We start from the raw sequence: 18,632 nt of genomic DNA on the forward strand, positions 1-18,632 counted from the left end.
TCAGTTTACATTCTCATCAACAGTGTAGGAAGGTTTCCTTTTCTCCACATCCTCGCCAGCATTTATTGTTTGTAGATTTTTGATGATGGTGATTCTGACTGCCGTGAGGTGATACCTCATTGTAGTTTTGATTTGCATTTCTCTAATAATGAGCAATGTTGAGCATTTTTTCCTGTGTTTATTGGCTGTTGGTATGTCTTCTTTGGAGAAATGTCTGTTTAGGTCTTCTGTCCATTTTTTGATTGGGTTGTTTGTTGTTCTGATATTGAGCTGTATGAGCTGCTTATATCTTTTGGAGATTAACCCTTTGCCCATTGCTTTGTTTTCAATTATTTTCTCCCATTCTGAGGGTTGTCTTTTCATTTCGTTTATAGTTTCCTTTGCTGTACAAAAGGTTTTAAATTTTATTAGGTCTCATTTGTTTACTTTTATTTTTATTTCCATTACTCTAAGAAGTGGGTCATAGAGAATCTTGATGAAATTAATGTCAAAGAGTGTACTGCCTATGTTTTCCTCTAAGAGCTTTATAGTTTCTGGCCTTCGATTTAAGTCTTTAATCCATTTTGAGTTTATTTTTGAATAGGGTGTTAGGAAGTGTTCTAATTTCATTCTTTTACACATAGCTATCCAGTTTCCCCAGCAATACTTATTAAGAGATTGTCTTTTCTCCATTGTATATTCTTGTCTCCTTTGTCAAAGGTGCCCATAAGTGTGTGGGTTTGTCCCTGGACTTTCTATCTTGTTCAATATTTCAGTTCATTTCAGTCACTCAATCGTGTCCAACTCTGCGACCCCATGAACCACAGCATGCCAGGCCTCCCTGTCCATCACCAACTCTTGGAGTGCACCCAAACCCTTGTCCATTGAGTCAGTGATGCCATCCAACCATCTCATCCTCTGTCGTCCCCTTTTCCTCCTGCCCCAATCTTTCCCAGCCTCAAGGTCTTTTCCAATGAGTCAGCTGTTTGCATCAGGTGGGAGTTTCAGCTTCAAAATCAGTCCTACCAATGAAAACCCAGGAGTGATCTCTGTTAGAATGGACTGGTTGGATTTCCTTGTAATCCAAGGGACTCTCAGAAGTCTTCTCTAACACCACAGTTCAAAGGCATCAATTCTTTGGTACTCAGCTTTCTTTATAGTCCAACTTTCACATCCATACCTGACCACTGGAAAAACCATAGCCTTGACTAGATGGACCTTTGTTGACAAAGTAATGTCTCTGCTTTTTAATATGCAGTCTACGTTGGTCATAACTTTCCTTCCAAGGAGTAAGCGTCTTTTAATTTCATGGCTGCAATCACCATCTGCAGTGATATTGGAGCCCAGAAAAATAAAGTCTGCCACTGTTTTCACTATTTCTCCATCTATTTGCCATGATGTGATGGCACCGGATGCCATGATATTAGTTTTCAGAATTTTCCACAGTTTATTGTTATCCACACAGTCAAAGGCTTTGGCATAGTCAATAAAACAGAAATAGATGTTTTTCTGGAACTCTCCTACTTTTTCAATGATCCAGAGGATGTTCCATGTTTATGACCCAGCAATCCCACTACTGGGCATATGCCCTGAGAAAACCACAATTCTAAAAGACACATGTACCCTAGTGTTCATTGCAGCAATATTTACAATAGCCAGGACATGGAAGCAATCTAGATATCCATCAACAGATGAATGGATAAAGAAGTTGTTGTACATTTATACAATGGAATATTACTTAGCCATAAAAGGAACTAATTTGAGTCAGTTGTAGTGAGGTGGATGAACCTAGAGCCTATTATCCAGAGTGAAGAAAGTTAGAAAGAAAAAAACAAGTATTGTATATTAGCACATATATATGGAATCTAGAAAAATGGTACTGATTAACCTAGTGGATGTCAACTACAGATTGGCACTTACCAAGAGCATTGCCAATGACTGAACAACAAAGACATTTGCCATCTGCCTCTATGGAGATTGAACCCCATGCTGCTATAGCTGTTGACTTCAGCAACCCTTGACAGAGTTCAAGGTGGAATGAGGCACTCTACTCCAGGGAATCTGGTGGGACAGGTCTTTAGATAGTTGGATGTTTTTAGGAACAGATTTTATGATCTCAATCCTTGCATCTTCTCATATATAGAGAAGCACTAAATCCCTTCATGGTGACATCAGATCCTCATGACTAGCAAAAAGCCTTTTGTAAAATGTCCTTCATGGTATTGAATTCCCTTTTCATGAAAACCTTATATATTGACTTTCCCCCACTGGCACTTTGGAGCAGTCTCTCAGAGCTATCTGAGATGCTGCCTCCCAGACTGCAGTCCTCACTTTGCCCCAATTAAAACTTAACTCACAACTCTCAAGTTGTACGTCTTTTTTTTACTCGACATAGAGAATGGACTTGTGGACACAGTGGGGGAAGGTGAGGGTGGGACGAATTGAGAAAGCGTCATTAACATATATACACTATCGTGTAAAATAGATACTGGGAAGTTGCTAGATAGTATAGGGAGCTTAGCCTGGTGCTCTGTGATGAACTAGAGGGGTTGAGATGGGGGAGGGGAGGGAGGGGAGGGAGGCAAGGGATATATATATAATTATGACTGATTCGTGTTGGTGTACGGCAGAAACAAACACAAAATTGTAAAGCAATTTTCGATCAATTAGAAAAATAAATAAAAAATTTTTAAAAAGAATTGAAGGTAGACAATCAGAACTGGATTTCCTTTTTCTGCTTTAGCGCCTTTACCAGGAATTTGTGAAAATCTTTTTTGAAACATTGGTCTATCTACAAGATATCGAGACCAATATTATTTATACCTTTTTTAAAGGCTCTAGGCTATGTCCTTAACAAAGCTTTTCAAAGAATTTAGGATTGTTAAGCTAAGGGCATCATAAAGTCGACCCAGGGTTACAAGTATGACTTAGAAATAACCTCCAGGTATTGATATTAGAAGTAGTCTAGGAATTATTTGATGATTCAACTATCACTGTGGCATTCTGCCATAAAATAACCCATAATCCCATTAACACTACATGAAAACATCTATTAAAAAATAATTTGGGGTTTTTCTAGACTACAGCAAAGCAGGGTTATGTATCTGTTAAAAAGTTTTCCAACTCAAAATATACTGTATACAATGAGATAGGCAATAAAATACTTTTGAACTTTACATATATACATGCACATACACACAATATATAGAGACATACAAATATCTATACAGATATAATACATTTAGTAGAAATGTTATAAGTTATTTCCCACCAAAACTTCTAAATGTATAGACAATCCAAACCATCATTAATCAAACCATTCAAAGTAAAATCTAAATCCTTAGCTCTCTAATGTTAGTTTTAAACTAACAGCTCCAAGCTTTTATTTTTATATTCTTAACATTACAAATGTTATACACTGTGTCACAGAAAATTTGAAATATTTAAATACATTTAAATACACAGTTAAATACATTCACAATCCCAACTCCTTTAATGCTAAACATTTAGTTTATTTCAATTCTGATTTTTCCCTTTAACCTTGGTGTTGGTTGTTGCTGGGTTATTTATTTATTTTCAAGTTTGTGTGGAGGTATTTAAAGTGCATTTTCAATCAGGAACTATATCATCTGTTTATAATATAGCTCTTGAAAAACAAAAGGAGTTTATTTTTTTTAATTTATTTTTTTTTAATTTTTATTTTTACTTTATTTTACTTTACAATACTGTATTGGTTTTGCCATACATTGACATGAATCCACCACGGTTGTACATGTGTTCCCAAACATGAACCCCCCTCCCACCTTCCTCCCCATAACATCTCTCTGGGTCATCCCCGTGCACCAGCCCCAATTATAAGGCAGAGCAAACTTCACTCATGAGATATAACAAACATCATGTGAAAGCAACAGCCTGATCTCTAGGTTATGAAAATTAGAAGTAAAAAGTCACTACCCAGAAAATGTCCAGCTTTCTTATTTGGCAAAGCTTGGGTGCAATTCTATGAAAGATTTAATAAGCTGAATTTTTCCCATTGTGTAAACAAAATGATAAGACTAAATCTGTGCCTGGCAATTTTGATCTAAATTCATAGCTACACAAAACACTAGACATTGTGCATTTCACTTGTTAATATACCATATTTTCTCAGATTTTAGGAGGAAAGGCAAGGTAACTACAGAGAACAAGAATGTAGGAAGAAGAAATAGTGTACCTATATTTGACAATATCAAGTAATGGTGAAAAGAAAGCCTCAATTAATGCATTTCAGAAGGGCATTAAAGACTATACTCTAACTTTGGAAAGTTAATTTAGAAAGACAGAGGGAGAGACTGAATAACTTCAATTTATCATGAAAAATACACATATGATAGAATGGTGAACAATGGAGAATTCATACCATATGTTATTTGGAAAAATCTGTTAGTTTTCTTTGTTAAGATTAAGAAAGAATAGGTTTATCAATTTATGCCATCCTTCATACAGTTGATAACAAATTAATAATTGCATACCTGGCTCTGCACTTACAAATTAGGACTTCCTAATAAATGCTGATTAGCCCAGACAGGGAGGTCAGCAAAAAACCTAAGTCCTTTTTCAGTCATTTCTAATCTTGTTCATTCTATTCTCCTTTTTTAGCATGTAAAGACAACATATTAAGTTGGCAGATATTGTTTATGAACCCCTGAAGTTAGCTGTATTTTGACCAGTTAAATTTCAGATTTATTGACTGCTTCGTAACTGGAATAGAATTTGCTGGGAGACCAGGGATATTGGAGGAGTCTGTACTTTATGTTTTCTGATAAGTCAAAAAAGAAGTATCTTAGTTTCCAGTTAAATTGCATTTTTTAAATATACAGTTGTTCCTTTATTTCTGTTTGCCCATGCCCACTCAAAAGAAGACCATTAGCATCTTCACTTGTTGTATTCTCTTCTGTTTTGGTTTCCTTGAGATGCTCTTCTTTATGAAGTGAGGATGTCCTCTTCACTCCTACTACAGGATTAGGTAGATTTTTTTTGTCTACTTTCCCTGAAGGCCTATACGGTTGTCTTACCAGACTTGTTGAAAAATAGACTCTAAAGACTTTAGGCTTTGGTGGTGGTGAAATAGGAATAGGAATCTTTACACTCTATGCGACCTTTTGAACTTTTACTGAAATTTACCTGTGACTCAGAAACTTCAGTAGCCTGTATGTTGGTCACACATCCTGCTGTTCTAACAGGAGTAGAACTGTTTCTGTCCCAAGAGTTGTCAGAATAGTTCAATGGACCAGTCTTCAAGTTAAGACACAAGCTGACAGTTATCACTGTTCATTGATAAGCAGAAGCTGTTGTCACTCAGAGATGTCACTTTAACACCATCGATTGAATGATTCTGCCTTTTTTTCTGAAACACGTGATTAGGTAGTAGTTGAGGTTGATTTGGTTTTACAGGCACTATAGCACTTTCCACATGAGTTTCAAAAGTCTTTCTGTTTATTGCTTGCTTATAAACTGTATCTGCAAAAAATGAATACCATCAGGAGGATCAACAATGAGCTTATTAGAGTTTTTTGGGTTTTTAAACATTAAGTCAATCGCTTGGATTATGTGAAATTCTTCCTTATTCTTCTCATTCTAACCCCCCCCCCTTTTTAATTCTACTCTGAGTCAGTTTTCTCTCTGCCCCTGGATGAAATTCTTCACGTGCCCCCTAGTTTTTCCAGTCCCTCTTAACCAATAAAAAAAAGTATTTTAATCTCTTTAAAGCATCTACAAGTTCATCACATAATAACTTAACTCCAGTCTAATAAGTGTTATTTCGAATGCCATACTTATTCAGACTCACCCTTTTCTCCTTCCTAAGCATAGACCTCCTCCAGTACTGGAAGCCTGCAGAAGGACAAGAATAGGAGCTAGCTTCTTCTCTTAGTTGTTTGCTAATTACTACATGGCTCACCCCAGGGCGATGGTGGAAAAGACACAAGTTTAAGTGGTTAGTTCATTCAGAATTGTGTTGGGGTACTCTGGTAATAGTACTTTTTTAAAGATACCCCTTTCCTTCTCACAGAGAGCATTTCTTGGATCTTCAGTAATTTTCCAGTTGAAGACCTCCCATTTTAACTCCTTGATTAGGGGAATGCCTTTCGTCTGGCTGACTATACACAACTTTACCTTTGGCCTCTTGGCTTTCATCTGCTTGTAATTGGGCTTCCTATGTATTCCAACTAGTCCTCTCAGTTCAGTTGAGTTCAGTCGCTCTGAGTTGGAGTAAATATTAAGAAAACCCAAACTGGATCCTTTTTTCAAGGCCATATTTAGTCTCCAGGGAAACAGCACCTCTTCTTTTGAAAGAGGAGCTGGCTCCCTGGGCAGCCCTCTCAATTCTGCCAAGAGCAAGAGGTGGTACCAGCCATAGATCTTGCTTTTGAAATTCATAAGCAGAAGTCAGATGCTTGTTCTTTTGTTCCTCAAGGTTTGGAAACTAAAAAGAGTTTTAATAGATTCCAAAGCTCCTCTCACTTGAGTTGAGCAGAAGTAAGTCTCAGTACAATTAAAATTTTCTTGAAATAAATCCTCACTACTCTATACTTCTACATCACTTAGTCAAAGTGAAAGTGTTAGTCACTCAGTCATGTCTGACTCTGCAACCCCATGGACTGTACCCTGGCAGGCTCCTCTGACCATGGAATTCTCCAGGCAAGAATACCAGAGTGAGTTACCATGCAGGGGGTCTTCCCAACCCAGGGATCAAACCTGGGTCTCCTGCATTGCAGGCAGCTTCTTTACTGTCTGAGCCATGAGGGAAGCCCTGCAGGGTAGCTAAAATGAAAAAGACAATATTAAGTGTTTTGAGGATGTGCAGCAACTGGAGCTCTCATATACTACAGGTAGGAGTATACATTGATATAACTAGAAAATGCTTTGCTATTATATACTACAGCTCAGTTCAGTTCTGTTCAGTTCAGTCACTCAGTCGTGTCAGACTCTTTGTGACCTCATGGACTGCAGCACTTCAGGCTTCCCTGCCCATCACCAACTCCGGGAGCTTGCTCAAACTCATGTCCATCAAGTCGGTGATGCCATCCAAACATCTCATCTTCTGTTGTCCCCTTCTCCCCTCGCCTTCAATCTTTCCCAGCATCAGAGGCTTTTCCAATGAGTCTGGTGGCCAATGTATTGGAGTTTCAGCTTCAGCATCAGTCCTTCCAATGAATATTCAGGATTGATTTCCTTTAGGATTAATTGGTTTGATCTCCTTGCAGTCCAAGGGACTCTCAAGAGCCTTCTCCAACACCACAGTTCTATATACTATAGAACTCTGCACAGTTCTCCAATACTATAGCTAAACATATCTATTCTCTTTGACTTAGCAGTTCTACTCTTTAGGCATATATCTAACAGACATGCACATATATGTTCAACAAAATATGTTCCTAGAAGCCCTATTTGTAATATTTCCAAATTGAAAATTGCTTACTTACCCATCAATAATAGAAAGAAAACAATAAGTTGTGGTATATATTTAGCATTGATAATTTAGCATTGAGAATGATCATTCTACAACTGTACACACCAGTATATCAAAAACACAATATTGAACAGATATGCCAAGTACAAGAGTATACGGTCTGACACCATTTATATAAAATTCTTAACATAGGCTAGGTTATTCCATGTTATATGTTAGAGTTCAAAAATGGTGTTATGGTTGGATGGAAGAAGTTTGAAGGAGCAGTCTGTGGAGTTGGTAATGTTCTGTTTCCTAATCTGATTCTAGCCTTATGGGGAAATTTAAATTATAAGATTTTATTGAGCTGCATACTTATAATATATGCACTTCTCTTTTGGCTACAATAATTCAGTAAGAAGTATAAAACAAAACAAAAACAAAACAAAACAATAAAAACAAAATTAAATATCTTGAATTTTTAATCTCATGTTCTAATCTGATCTGGAGGTGGGTGATCTATTAATGTTGGAAGATCTAGCATTGGGCCACCCACTTTGTAAATCCTACATAGATGAGCCAGGTCCTTGGCTTAGATCCTGCAGTTACCAGGCAACTATTGTTCTCTTCTCAGCCTTTGTGGCCTCTTTCTGAGCCTACAGGAAGAATTGCATTTATCATCCTGTTACAAAAATGATATGCTTGATACAAGCTATCCGAAGCTTGGGGACACAAATAAGGACTCCACACATGCTCAATGGCAGGTATAGTAGGTCACAAGGTTCCAAAAGCTTTAAAAAGAGTAAAACCTTAAAAATGAGAATGAAGTGACAATTATTTCTACATTAACTTTAAGGGCCACAATTCCAGACTCATTCTGCCCAGATCTTTTGGTAATATCTTTTTAATTCACATGAGGTATGACTGACACAGCAATGAGGCTAAACTGGGAGGGCTTTGTGGAAAATATGTCAGAAGTGAAAGAGATTTAACCTACATTAGTCTTTTTCAATTCTTTTATCATGATGCAGTCAGGCACTTTGAAATTAGCAAATATTTAAGATTCTTTGAGTTATATTGTTCTTTCTCCTATCCACATGTACCCTGGGCTACACCTGTTTAAGCAGTGCCCAAGGAGCAGGTTATTTGGACTGATTCTCTGAAAGAGAGTTACTAGGCACAGGCATGAAGATTTTTATGTTTCAAGATTCAAACTGACAAATTGTTTTCCATTTGGCAATGTCACCAGCACCATAGGGTATGATCAAATTTCCCATATCTCCATTACCTTTAGGTAATACTATTCATTTAGATATACACATATATGTGTAAATTCCTCTATGTTATAACTTTCATAGGTAGAAATAGCTCTTCCAAAATTTTAAATTTAAATAAAGAGAAAGCATATTGGCCATAATTTTATCTTCTACTTTTTAGGAAAAATCTTTTCAACACAAAATGACTATTTTATTGAGCTGCTGTTGTTCTGACAGTATATAAACTGAGCATCTGATCAGTCTCTAGTGAGAAAGCTCTTTAAAAGGAACTTAAGGAAACTGGTCTCAGGTTCCTCAATTAGTTTAGAAATTGACAATTACATTAATCTCAGGAGAACTTGGTAGATACTCTCTGAAATAGTATTCATTCTTTTGTTCAGTGCATTGTCTAATGCCAAGTTAATGCCAAAGTAAATTATTAGCAATTATTTTTCTCTTTCAATAGCTGAAATGTGGAAGAAATCCTGTATTTTTCCTACATCCTGTATGTAGTTTATATAATTACACATCTTATAATTTCAGAATAGATTCTCCTATAACTATCTGAAGTTATTATTATCATGATTTATGAGACCATTTCTGAATGGGAGACTTTCTTAAGATATACCAAGGGAAATAATGGAGCTCTCAGAAGTTTCTATTTTAGTATATTATGAAGCAATAAGAGGCTTGCTTTATAAAACTTACTTAGAATCTTACAATGCTTTTTCAAGATACTTCATACTTCAAGAAAAGTTAGATTATTACAATAGAACTAATGATTATTCTGTGTTAGTGCTAGTATTCTTACTCATATTTTCACACACCATAGTATACCAATTTTAGCAGCTTTATTCAGGTACACTTATATACAATTCACTCTTTTTAAGTGTACAATTAAATGCTTCTTGGTAATTATAGAGTTGCACAACCATAATCACAATCTAAAATGATCCCATTTGCTCATTTAAATAAATTCTACAGTCCTACTTTGCAATGATTAATCTGTTTTCTGTTTCTATAGATTTGTGTTTTCCTGACATTCCACATAAGTAAAGTAATATAACATGTGGTCTTTGAACTGGCTTCTTTCACTTAGCTATTTTTAAAAAGATTCTTCTATGGTGTAACATGTAGCAGTAGTTCCTTCTTTTATATTGTTGAATTATATTCTGTTTTCTGTATAGACCACATTTTGTTTATCCATTCATTAACTGATGAACATTTGGGTTATTTTTAGTTTTTTTGACTGTTATATATAATACTGCTATGAACATTTGTGTATAAGTTTGCGTGCGGACCTATATATTCATCTCTTTGGGGTAGACTCTTAGGAGTGAAATTGTTGGGTTGTATGGTAAATTGTTTCATCCAGTATCACAAATTAGATAGCTGTGATGTTGCCCTTCCCTTATTTTTTGTCACCAAGATAGCTACTATTTCAGAAAAAGGTCCCTGTATGTGAGTTATCAAATTAGATTAGCCTCAATTGGCAGTGAAGTACCTGATTTTTATGGCTTTCATCCAGGATAAGTTTAGTGAGAGGCAGGGGAAGACAGGAAGCAGGTACAGGTGAAAATGTCATAGGCTGACATTGTTTGTACCCGAAGCCTGAATTTCAGCAGTTTTTTAAAGCATAATCAAATGCTTTGCAGATGGTTGTATGCCTTTTGTAAATTTAGAGGTTGTATGGCGTAGTGGTTAGGGCAGGGGGCCTGGAGCTAGGTGGCTTGGGTTCAAATCCTGGGCCTACCACTTCAGACCTGTGTGCCTTGACTTTGGGGCTTCCCAGCTTGCGCTAGTTGTAAAGAACCCTCCTGCCAATGCCGGAGAGGCATAAGAGATGCAGGTTCGATCTCTAGGTCTGGAAGATCCCCTGGAAGAGGGCATGGCAACACACTCCAGTATTCTTGCCTGGAGAATCACATGGACAGAGGAACCTGGCTAGCTACAGTCCATGGGGTCACAAAGAGTCGGGCACAACTGAGCGACTTTCACTTTGATAAATCTCCAATAATATTAAAATGACTATTTTGACAATCTGTCCAGTTGTATTATTGTATGTTAAGTAGAGCATCTGCCAGTCTTTTCACTCTACCATTCTGGATGTCTTGTCTCCTCCAAATACTTAAAAAATACAATGATATCAAGGCATCTTCTTCAGGCACATGTGTGTTTTCATATAGATTATATATAAACTATATATATATATATAAATATATATACAGTTTACTGAGAAAATAATTTTTCATAAACAGCATTAGAAAAAATTATTGTATAAGTAAGTAAGTAAAGTCGCTCAGTCATGTCTGACTCTTTGCGACCCCATAGACTGTAGCCTACCAGGCTCCTCTGTCCATGGGATTTTCCAGGCAAGAGTATTGGAGTGGGTTGCCATTTCCTTCTCTAGGGGATCTTCCCGACCCAGGGATTGAACCTCGGTCTCCAGCATTGCAGACAGACACTTTACCGTCTGAGCCACAAGGGAAGCATTGTATGAGTATAGATAAGTAGAAAAATATGCATGCTACCTCCCTATAAAGGAATAAACTTGAATCTTACCTTGCACCAGTGATCTAGCAGCACTTAATGTTTTTGCATAGTTCAGAACTCTTCCTTACCCTATTCCCAAGTTCTCCACATGTGTATGTTTGTATACACAAGCACATCTTCCCATTAGTAGTAATATTTGTTCAATAATGTACATGATTTTCCAATGGCTAATTGTGAATTACTTCACTAATGTCAGGGGCGTTTCGTACTTTCATAGTACTGGACTGTTGCTTCTAGGAAGAAAAGAAGAGTTTGGGCTACACTGTCAAGCTCCCATAGCCATTTAAAAATAATATACACTTGGAAATCTCTCATTGTAAGACTCTCTCTTTCACACACACACACACACACACACACACACACACACACACAATCAGTTTGCCAGTTAATTGCCTGTGCTGAAAGTTAATGTTCTAATAAACTAGGTATTAACTGATGTAATGAGTGGTATCATGTAGGTTATTGCCATTATAAACCATACTTAACAGTTTAGAAAATCAATAACATATTAAACTGAGGTTAGTGCTTCTGGGAAGGAGTTCTTTGGCAAACAGTTGTTTTCTGACAGATTGTGACTGCTTCTTCTGTTTCTTGGAAGGTAGAACATGTCCTGCTGCCCTAGTGACTATGAAGAGTTTGTGTCTCTGGAAAAATTACATACACACACAAACACCAGTGAAACACGGAACCACATCTCAACTTCCCTCAGACACACACACACAGCAGTGAACCACAGAACCACATTGCATCTTCCCTCAGAGGAGCTGCTCACTTACAGGTCTGCAGGTTGGGAAGGAGGCAGGAAAAGGGAAGGCAGCTAAAGTCTGGGCCTGGGGCTTGTTTCCTTTGCTGTCTCCACACACGAACCCATGTGCTGGTGTTGGGTAACTAAGGAAAAGCTGGAGCAGGGTGACCCTTTGGCAGTTTTCTTTAAGAGCGAGTTTGCTTCCCCAGCTGTCAGGGGTCATGCTAACTTGATGGGAGAACTCTCCACTCTGTGGCTATTCACTTCACATCGCTGCTTCTAAACATCATCGTGAAACTGCCAGCGAGAGACAGAAATGCAGATTCTCGGCAGACTTCCAGGCAACGGTTCCCAGGGCAGCATTGTCTGTGTTTTGTCAGAACATACCTCCTACCTGAACTTCTGGACAGTCAGCTTAGAGAATAACCGGAAAGTCTTTGTGAGGACAATAGACAGCGAGCATCACGCTGACTAATCTTTCTGGAAAGAATGAGTTCATGGCCTATATGTGTGCTATTTTCATTGAAGCCCCACACCACACACCCAAGCCCTTCATTAAGCATTCCTCTATAGGTTTTATCCTTTATGTGTACAATCTCATTTTATGTTTATTTTTCCCTCTTCCTACCTGTTCTTCCTAGTGGCTCAGATGGTAAAGAGTCTCCCTGCAGTGCAGGAGACCCGGTTCGATCCCTGGGTTGGGAAGATCCCCTGGAGAAGGAAATGGCAACCCACTCCAGTATTCTTGCCTGCAAAATCCCATGGACAAAGGAGCCTGGTAGATTATAGTCCATGGGGTGGCAAAGAGTTGGACACGGCTAAGCAACTTCACTTCTTCTTCTTCTACCTGTCTACAGCAAAAAGTTACTAATATGAACACATTAACATACCACGGGAACAAAGCTATGGTACATCATTTGTAAAAGGATAAAAGAAACAGTGTAACATAGAATGAAAAGCATTCCACTGGGAGCCAGGAAGCCTGTGTTCCTCTTTTGAGCTTGTGATTAAACTCCTGGCTGACCACAAGGAAGTGACAGCATCCCAGGACCTCAGCTTTCTCCTATGTCCCAGGGAACTGGCCAAGATCTAATCTAGGTCCCTTCCACGGCAACGCTATTCCAAGAATGACTGCTCAGTTTCTATGTAGAAGTCACTAGGCTGGGCATTTCCCTATCCCTTTGATCTTCACAACACCCCATGAAGTAGGTGTCACCATCCCATTTCATGACTGGAAGGCCAGGGCTTGCAGAGAATGAGGAACATGCCAGAGACACAGCCTGCAAGTGACTTGGCCAGAACTGTGTATTCTAATGACTACGCTGCACTCTCTCTCTTTTTCTAGCGAGAGGAGAGATTTTATTTTTCTATTTAGTTTTGGCTTTGCTGGCTCTTCTTTGCTGTGCACAGACTGCCTCTCATGAGTGGGGGTCACTCTTTGCTGCAGTACGTGGGCTTGTCAAGGTGGTGGCTTCTCTTGTTGCAGAGCACAGGCTCTAGGTGCGTGGGCTTCAGCAGTTGTGGCAAAGGGGTTCAACTACTCCACAGTATGTGGGATCTTCCTGGACCTGGAATCAAACCCGGGTCCCCTGCCTTGGCAGGTGCATTGTTTATCCACTGTACCAAAAGGGAAGTCCTATGCTGCACTCTACGTGGATCAAAGTGCTCTGACTGGACAAAGTACTTTGTCATCAAAAATCTTCCTCAAGGATCTCGGATTTAGAGTACCCAAAAGATGGGCAAACTATATCAATATATTGAGGTGTTAGAGTGCCAGCTAATTATCAGCCACTTCCCTGAGCCCCCAGACCTCCTCTTTGTCATTGCCCTAGACATCCCCCCTCAATACCATATGATCCACTCAGCAACTAAGGCGGCATGCCTGGGCCTGCCTTCCAGGATCCTTTCCAGCATTAAGATCCATTTCCATTCTGCTTGGATCTACACTATAATACTGGTTGTGAAGAATTTTAAATATCATCCTTGAAATTACTGTCAAAGCCACCCTCCCTTCCTTTACCAGCAGTCCGAGACAGAATGAATTGACTTCTGCCCTGAACATTTTTCTTTTCTTTTCTTTTTTCTTTCTTTTTTCTTTCTTTTTTTTTTTTTTTGTGACCAAGCCATGAAGGGCATGTGGGATCCTATTTCCCTGAGCAGGGATTGAACCTGCACCCCCTGCATTGAAAGTGTGAAGTCCCAACCACTGGACTGCCAGGGAAGTCCCTAAAACATTTTTCAAAGTTCCCGGTTGAGGGTGACTATTGATTTAGAGTTAAGGTTAGCTTGGCTGAGTTGTTCCAAATTGTTTCTCAAGTTCTTTGGCTGGATTCTGCCTCCTATTGCTGAGATCCTGTTTAGGGATCTGGTCCCCAAATACTCCTAACTTATCTCTGAGCTCCTAGTAGGAGACTGTCTTCAGCTTTGTCTGCTCTTCTGTCTGGCCTTATCTTCAGTACATACTTGATATTTTCTCCTCTTCTGGTGACCAGGTTTCTAGATCTGTTCCTTGCTTTCATTTACTTTAAGGCCTTACCTAAGATATCCTTTGACTTTCAGTAGAATTCACTCCCTCTCTGGTGGATTTGACTGGTTTGAGGCCTTTGACTTTGTTCTGCCTGAGGCTATAAGCCACTGGGGAGTTTTTACCAACAGATAAATTTGTCCCTGTGAGAGATTTTCATTTTCTATCCAGGGTTTTTCCAGTCTTATTAATGTTAAACCTACCCTTCTAGGGGCTTCCCTAGTGGCTCAGAGGTAAAGCATCTGCCTGCAATGCGGGACACCTGGGTTCAATTCCTGGATCGGGAAGATGCCCTGGAGAAGGAAATGGCAATCCACTCCAGCACTCTTGCCTGGAAAATCCCATGGACAGACGAGCCTGATAGGCTACAGTCCATGGGGTCTCAAAGAGTCGGACACGACTGAGTGACTTCACTTTCACTTTCACTTTCACTCTTCTACCTTAAAAAGAATGAAAGTGTTTCTTCCTTTGCTGCTCTTAAAAAAAGAATATGAAAATCTAATCTTGATCACTCTCTATCATATCCTATATTTTACTTGTTTATCTATTCCATTCTATTTTATTTTATTTATGGCCACAAGGCATGCAAGATCTCAATTCCCTGACCAGGGGTTGAACCCATGTCCTTTGTAGTGGAAGCATAGAATCTTAACCACTGGACTGCCTGGGAAGTCCGTATCTTGTTTATTTTTGGTCTGCATAGAAGGTAAGCTCTAGGATTTTTTTAGTTTTGTTTATTGATGTATCTCAAGCATTTGAAATAAGATCTACCATAAGCAGATCTTTGGAAAGCATTGGTTAAATGAATGGGTGAATGAATGAATTCACCCTAGTGTCTTGCTGCCTTTAACAATTGAGTTTCAAAAGTTATCTCCTAATATCATAGTTTTAAAATGAACTACAAAGAAATAAATCAGAGTAGACAATTTGGCAATAAAGTTACGCCTTAGAATAGACTGCTTTGCACTTGATCAGAAGAGTGGTGGAGAACTTGTCTATTTGGGTAGATAAATTTTGTGAGCTAAGTCAGAGTAGGGGCTAAAGGCCAGAGTAGCAATTGTCCTAATTACTCAGCCAGCAAGCCTCACAGAATTGGCCTGTAAATAACATACCCATCAGCTTCACAGACCTCTCCGCACAGATGGTTTCATTTGAATTTGAGCTCCCATGCCCCTTTCTAGGAGGTGTATGTGGATAATTTTTGGCATGCCTGTCTGCTGTGTGAAGCCAATTTACCTTCAGGAAGATGTTCACTACACAGGCAATGACAGATAGAGTTCACATTAATTTTATCCACTGCCAGGTCAGAGACTGATTGCTGTGAGACAGTTTCATGGAAGCAATTTTATTTTGTATTTCTAGAATTGCCTTTGAATTAATTGTTATTATTATATTGATGTATTACAAAAGAAATTCTCAAAATAAATAGGCTTAAGTAGACAGATGTACCCTACCAACCAAACTCATCAAAGCCAATAGCAAGCATTTACCATGATCATTTCTGATACAAAGAAACATTGGTTTAATATTGTGAAACCCTGAATTTATAAAGATTTTTTTTCCATGATGCTGGTCAATACCAATCAGCCCTGATTTTCTATCAGGAAACTGCTTTCCTCTTAGCCTCTTCTTCTTTGATAAGCAGATTTTGTAACCTAAACTCATGTCCGGGCCATGGTGAGGTTGTCAGGAGAGGGCATCTGACTGAAGTGTCATTAATCCACGGACAGTCGTGTAGCTGTGTGGTTTGATAGGAGAGTTATGGCAACCTGATTTTTTTTGTCAAGAATTTGAACACAGAGAGTCAGAAAATAATTTATCAATCAGAACTGGAGGCAGAAGCTGAAGAGATGCAGTGAGAATGCAAAAAGGTAACATTTACGGAGTCCCTATCATGTACCTGAGACTATGTAACACATTACATGGGCTATCTTTTAAATCCCCATAATAGCTTTATGTGGGCTTCCCAGGTGGCTCAGTGATAAACAATTTGCCTGCCAATGCAGGAGACGCAATAGAGCAGGTTTGATCCCTGGGTTGAGAAGATCCCCTGGAAGAGGGAATGGCTACCCACTCCAGTATTCATGCTTGGAGAATTCCATAGAGAGAGGAGCCTGGCAGGTTACAGTCCATGGTGTTGCAAAGAGTTGGATCTGACTGAGCATGCCTGCACAATAGCTTTATAATCCATGTGCTGTTCTTAACTTGCAGGCATAGGGAAGGTAAATTACTTGATTATGTAGTAATTTGTGAGATCACGATTCAAGCCAAGGTCCATGTGATTCCAGAGCCTCTTCTCTTAATTACTGCATGACACTAATCACAGAGGAGAGAGAATTTTGTCAAACAGCAGTCTCCAACCTTTTTGGCACCAGTTTCGTGGAAGACAAGTCTTCCGTGGGCCAATAGTTGCGGGGGGTGGGGGGTAGGTTCTGGATGATTCAAGCACATTGCATTATATTTATCGTGCACTTTATTTCTATTATTATTAAATCAACTCCACCTCAGATCATCAGACATTAGATCCCAGAGGCTGGGGATTTCCTCTCTAAAAGTCACGTTAAAGTTAAGAAGGAAGAAAATGAGCAAATAGAGCATACCGGATGTTTGAGAAAAGAAAATGGAAGTGCAATAGTCCAAAGAGAACCAAGGTAGCTTGTGGCAAAACACATTTCCCAGGAGAAAAGAGACAAAGAGCCTGGACTCAACAATTACCTTGGATTAGCATGGTGTTCTGCTGTATATTGCTTGAGAAATTCTCTGTCCTTTGTCAGACAACTGTCTTAAAAAGTTGTTTGTACTAATTAATACCATAAAAGTCTATTTTGGAGGAAAAACAAATATATTCATAACATGTGTGTTGCAAGGTGTCCAGTTCTTCCTCCTGTGTCTGTTCTCAGGTGCCAGCCATTCTCTCTCAGGAAGACCAGCATGGGGGTGGGCCTCAGAGAACCAGGGCCAGGAGACCTGAAGGTCATTTTTAGAAAAATACCTTTCTATCTATGTATTTGGCTGTGCCAGGTCTTAGTTGCAGCATTCAGGTTCTTAGTTGTGGCAGGTGGGATCTAGTTCCCTGACCAGAGATCAAACCCAAACCCCCTGCATTGGGAGCATGGAGTCTAAGCCACTGGACCACCAGGGAAGTCCTTGAAGCTCATTTCTTGTTTTGGTGTCTCTTCATTGGATGAGTTATTGACAATGCACAATAAAGTAGCCCCAATAAAGGAAGTTTCTTTTTGCCAGAAGTCTTCCTTCAGTGCCTCATTCTGATGACCATAGTACTTCCCAGAAAAAAAAAAAAAAACAGTCTTTGAGATAATACTGAAGCTACAGAAAAGCACAGTTCTGCTCATAAGGAGGCCTATATTCCCTGAGCTAGCAAAGGATATGAATCATATACTCATATATACCTTGCACTTACCAGTGCTCCTAGGAGTCATGGTACTGAGGATGTATGCTTCCTCACAGTGTAATACCCAGGCAATTCTCCTTTGTAATGACTGCTGCTGGACCCCAGGATCTGAGGAACCCAAGAAAATCTTCGCTGAACTCCTGGCACCCATGAACATAAGAGCCTTCTCTACTCATGAAATATCTAAATGTCAGATGAAACCAGAGTTTTCTGAAATTTCTTCATATATAACCTGGATTTGTGTGTCTGTACCTGGGGAAGATATAAATGTTGGCTTTTTATAAAATAGGCAAAACTGCAAAGTTTTCCTCTAGTATTTAGACAGCAAATAGGTTGATCAATGTAACTTCAATGTCTAATCCATCAGGAGGCATTATTTTTAAAGTAATGAATACTTATGAGACTATAGGAGACAGTTCAGTCTTAAAGTATGTGTTATGTAAGTAAAATCTATTTCTGTGAGTTTTAAGAGTAACAAATTTGTATGCTGTATTCATTAATTTATCATTTTGTATTTCTTTTATTTCATTTTTATAATCAGGTTTATTGAGATATGATTTAGATACAGGAGAATTGGCCATTTTCAAGTCCACAGTTTGATAAATTTTGGCAACTATAAAGTCATGCACCCACCACCATAATCATAAGATTTAACATCTTCCCAAAGTTCCTTCATCTCCTTTTATAACTAACCCTACCTCCCAATTCCTTAGCATTGATCTAATTTCTCTTCC

At 38.8% G+C, this 18,632-nt stretch overlaps 1 pseudogene; it reads right to left on the bottom strand.

The window, feature by feature from the left end:
• Positions 1–4,826: 4,826 nt before the first annotated feature.
• LOC138930077 (poly(A) polymerase alpha-like) lies at positions 4,827–18,049 on the bottom strand (annotated as a pseudogene).
• Between the last annotated feature and the right edge of the window lie 583 nt (positions 18,050–18,632).

The sequence above is a fragment of the Ovis canadensis genome, chromosome X (genome assembly GCF_042477335.2).
Source record: "Ovis canadensis isolate MfBH-ARS-UI-01 breed Bighorn chromosome X, ARS-UI_OviCan_v2, whole genome shotgun sequence".
Classification (NCBI taxonomy): domain Eukaryota; kingdom Metazoa; phylum Chordata; class Mammalia; order Artiodactyla; family Bovidae; genus Ovis; species Ovis canadensis.